Here is a 5,105-nt window from a genome sequence, read left to right as displayed (position 1 = left end):
GCCGCGCGGGATCCGTCGCAGGAAGTGGAGCAGAGTCGCGGCCATTACTGTGGCCTAACAGGGAGTGACGGAGCCGCGCGGGATCCATCGCAGAAAGTGGAGCAAAGTCGTGGCCATTATTGTGGCCTGCCAGAGGGTCAAGGCCTGTCGGCTGAAGTTCGGTTGAGGTGCCTGGCGGAGAGAGGTAGCTATCCATCTGAGAGGAGCTCGGATGTTGCAAATCCTGTTGGGTGCCTTGGGCGTCAAGGCTGCAGGCGAGGACCACTTGCCGTAGGAGCTCGGTCAGAGGCTTTTCGCAGACGCAATCCGGTTTCGCACAGACTTCGACAGAGGGTCGACCGACGGTGGATGTCAGATGGCGCTGGAGAGGTTCATCTACCGGAGGGGTCCAGCTACTGGATTCCATGAGCCCGGCATTTGCCTGCTTATAGAAGTTCGATCGGAGTCCGATCTCCGTAGAAGCCCAGATGGAGACCATTTGTCGAGGAATCCCGGCCAAGGCCTGTCTGCAACAGAAATCCGAAAGGAATTCATCCATAATGGAAGCTCGAGTGAAGGCTTACGGTGGGAATCTGGCACGGACTGCTCGTGGTAGAAATTTGAAGTAGATTGTTTGGAGTGGAAACTCAGAGTGGGTCGCTTGTAGTAGAAGCTCGGAGTCCGACCCTTGTAGGAGTTCGGGGTGAGATCTACCTGCAACAGAAATTTAGGGTGGAAGTCCGGCTCCCGTGGGAGTCCGGACGAAATCTACCTGCAGTTGGAGTCGGGGGCAAAGTCCGACTTTCGTAGGAGTCCGGATGAAGTCTTCCTGCAGTTGAAGTCGGGGATGAAGTCCGGCTCCCGTAGGAGTCTGGATGAAGTCTTCCTGCAGCCGGATTCGGGGACGAAGTCCGGCTCCCGTAGGAGTCTGGATGAAGTCTACCTGCAGTTGGAGTCGGGGATGAAGTCCGGCTCCCGTAGGAGTCCGGACGAAGTCTACCTGCAGTTGAAGTCAGGGACGAAGTCCGGCTCTCGTAGGAGTCCGGATGAAGCCTATCTGCAGTTGGAGTCGGGGATGAAGTCCGGCTCCCATAGGAGTCCGGACGAAGTCTTCCTGCAGCTGGAGTCGGGGACGAAGTCCGGCTCCCGTAGGAGTCCGGACGAAGTCTTCCTGCAGTTAGAGTCGGGGATGAAGTCCGGCTCTCGTAGGAGTCTGGATGAAGCCTATGTGCAGTTGGAGTCAGGGATGAAGTCCGGCTCCTGTAGGAGTTCGGATGAAGTCTTCCTGCAGTTGAAGTCGGGGATGAAGTCCGGCTCCCGTAGGAGTCCGGATGAAGTCTTCCTGTAGCCGGAGTTGGGGACGAAGTTTGGCTCCCGTAGGAGTCCGAACGAAGTCTTCCTGCAGCCAGAGTAGGGGACGAAGTCTGGCTCCCGTAGCAGTCCGGATGAAGCCTACCTGCAGTTGGAGTCGGGGACGAAGTCCGGCTCCCGTAGGAGTCCGGATGAAGCCCACCTGCAGTTGGAGTCGGGGACGAAGTCCGGCTCCCGTAGGAGTCCGGATGAAGTCTTCCTGCAGTTGAAGTCGGGGATGAAGTCCGGCTCCCGTAGGAGTCCGGATGAAGTCTACCTGCAGTTGGAGTCGGGGATGAATTCTGACTCCCGTAGGAGTTCAGACAAAGTCTACCTGCAGTTGGAGTCGGGGACGAAGTCTGGCTCCCGTAGGAGTCCGGATGAAGTCTTCTTGCAGTTGGAGTTGGGGACGAAGTTCGGCTCCCGTAGGAGTCCGGACGAAGTCTACCTACAGTTGAAGTCGGGGACGAAGTCCGGCTCCCATAGGAGTTTGGATGAAGTCTTCCTGTAGCCGGAGTCGGGGACAAAGTCCGGCTCCCGTAGGAGTCTGGATGAAGTCTAGCAGGTAGAAACTTGGGTGGAGTCCGTCCGTCGTGAAGAATCCGGCCTACACTGGTGGGGGTTCATCCGTCGGCAGAGCTTGGGAACGTTGCGGAGGCTCGACCACCGGAGAGGTTCAGAAAAATATCATCGAAGGTCGGATATCGGTAGAATCCATGGAGGGTCACTCCTGTCACGAACTTCGACTGGGGGGTATTTTATACCCAACACTAGTCCCCCTACTTCTGAGTTCGAGTTTCGAATGAAGGAAGTACAGAGAAATTTTCACAGTCGAAGTTGTCCCCTTGAATCCTGTGCATGATCGCCCTCAAATATCCTCGCATTTAATGCACGCATACCGGAGTCTTTTTCCAATCAGGGTGATCCGAAGGGTGCTTTTGAAATTCCCATCGAAGAGTAGTCCCAAGCGCCACACCGCAATGGTCCCGTAGCGGTCAGCCCTACACCGCGGTGAGTGGGACATGTGGCGGGCATTGGTTGACCTAGGGATATCTGCCACCATAACTGTGCCAGGCCCCGTCGCTTATTTAAGCCCTCTCTTTTCCTCCGAGGACTTCATCTCACCTGAGAGTCGACGCCTTTCTTCTGCCTGAGAGTTTAGCCACCCCATCGGTGCCCTTTTCGACTCTGGGCATTCTTCGCACCAATCTTTGCCATTTCCGCCGACTCCCCGCCACCTTCAGTCTCTCGAGCCCTTTCAAGGAGTTCTCCCACCGGGGCTTCTGCCCCGGAGCCCAATCTCGAGAGGATGTTGCGGATCGAGAGGAGTAGGAGGGGGAAAACAGTGGTCTGCGAGTTCAGCGGCTGTCGAACCATCACTAGAGGTTCCCATCGCCTCGAAGGGGGCTCGAGGGAGAATTCCTTCAACAAGAGGGATTTAATAATGGAACCAACCGGTGAGCGCGTTCCGCCCGAGAATTTTGGAGTAGTTGAACGAGGCGACACCGATCAAGGGGGTAGAGTCATCGTCATAAACTGTGGCGGGCTTCTTGACGTCGTCGGGGTCGAGGGACCAGAGGCGGTCGGCACTGACGGCGGGGGAGTAGAACTTGTTGCGGGGATGGTGGAAGTAGCGCATGCCGACCTTGCCGAAGTACTTAGGATGGTGGTCGTCATGAAGCACGCGGTGGTGGTGCATGCCTCCGACGTCATCACGGCCTTCGGAGTACTTTCGATTCTTCTTGATGCAGGTCGTCGTCGCCGCTGCCGTCGCCATTGCTGCCCCTTGAATTCTATCTCCCCGTTTTCCCCCTTGGGTTGGGGTTTCAACAATGGAGCAGAACGAGGCGGGGGGCGAGAGCCGAGAGGTTTATCACACGCACTGGAGGATACTGCTGAGAAGGATGGAACTGGAAGGAGAACTTGGGTGGAGTCCGTCCGTCGTGAAGAATCCGGCCTACACTGGTGGGGGTTCATCCGTCGGCAGAGCTTGGGAACATTGCGGAGGCTCGACCGTCGGAGAGGTTCGAAAAAATATCATCGAATGTCGGACATCGGTAGAATCCCTGGAGGGTCACTCCTGTCACGAACTTCAACTGGAGGGTATTTTATACCCAACACTAGTCCCCCTACTTCTGAGTTCGAGTTTCGAATGAAGGAAGTACAGAGAAATTTTCACAGTCGAAGTTGTCCCCTTGAATCCTGTGCACGATCACCCTCAAATATCCTCACATTTAATGTGCGTATGCCGGAGTCTTTTTCCAATCTGGGTGATCCAAAGGGTCCTTTCGAAATTCCCACCGAAGAGTAGTCCCAAGCGCCACACCGCAATGGTCCCGTAGCGGTCAGCCCTACACCGCGGTGAGTGGGACACGTGGCGGGCATTGGTTGACCTAGGGATATCTGCCACCATAACTGTGCCAGGCCCCGTCGCTTATTTAAGCACTCTCTTTCCCTCCGGGGACTTCATCTCACCTGAGAGTCGACGCCTTTCTTCTGCCTGAGAGTTTAGCCACCCCATCAGTGCCCTTTTCGACTCTGGGCATTCTTCGCACCAATCTTCGCCATTTCCGCCGACTCCCCGCCGCCTTCAGTCTCTCGAGCCCTTTCAAGGAGTTCTCCTGTCGGGGCTTCTGCCTCGGAGTCCAATCTCGAGAGGATGTTGCGGATCGAGAGGAGTAGGAGGGGGAAAACAGTGGTCTGCGAGTTCAGCGGCTGTCGAACCATCACTAGAGGTTCCCATCGCCTCGAAGGGGGCTCGAGGGAGAATTCCTTCAACAAGAGGGATTTAATAATGGAACCAACCGGTGAGCGCGTTCCGCCCGAGAATTTTGGAGTAGTTGAACGAGGCGACATCGATCAAGGGGGTAGAGTCATCGTCATAAATTGTGGCGGGCTTCTTGACGTCGTCGGGGTCGAGGGACCAGAGGCGGTCGGCACTGACGGCGGGGGAGTAGAACTTGTTGCGGGGATGGTGGAAGTAGCGCATGCCGACCTTGCTGAAGTACTTAGGATGGTGGTCGTCGTGAAGCACGCGGTGGTGGTGCATGCCTCCGACGTCATCACAGCCTTCGGAGTACTTTCGGTTCTTCTTGATGTAGGTCGTCGTCGCCGCTGCCGTCGCCATTGCTGCCCCTTGAATTCTATCCCCCCGTTTTCCCCCTAGGGTTGGGGTTTCGACAATGGAGCAGAATGAGGCGGGGGGCGAGAGCTGAGAGATTTATCACACGCACTGGAGGATACTGCTGAGAAGGATGGAACTGGAAGGAGAACTTGGGTGGAGTCCGTCCGTCGTGAAGAATCCGGCCTACACTGGTGGGGGTTCATCCGTCGGCAGAGCTTGGGAACATTGCGGAGGCTCGACCGTCGGAGAGGTTCGAAAAAATATCATCGAAGGTCGGACATCGGTAGAATCCCTGGAGGGTCACTCCTGTCATGAACTTCGGCTGGAGGGTATTTTATACCCAACACTAGTCCCCCTACTTCTGAGTTCGAGTTTCGAATGAAGAAAGTACAGAAAAATTTTCACAGCCAAAGTTGTCCCCTTGAATCCTGTGCACGATCACTCTCAAATATCCTCGCATTTAATGCGCGCATGCCGGAGTCTTTTTCCAATCAGGGTGATCCAAAGGGTCCTTTCGAAATTCCCACCGAAGAGTAGTCCCAAGCGCCACACCGCAATGGTCCCGTAGCGGTCAGCCCTACACCGCGGTGAGTGGGACACGTGGCGGGCATTGGTTGACCTAGGGATATCTGCCACCATAACTGTGCCAGGC

The sequence above is a fragment of the Elaeis guineensis genome, chromosome 1, assembly GCF_000442705.2.
Source record: "Elaeis guineensis isolate ETL-2024a chromosome 1, EG11, whole genome shotgun sequence".
In the NCBI taxonomy this organism is placed as follows: Eukaryota; Viridiplantae; Streptophyta; class Magnoliopsida; order Arecales; family Arecaceae; genus Elaeis; species Elaeis guineensis.
Note: the sequence above shows the minus strand (reverse complement) of the source record.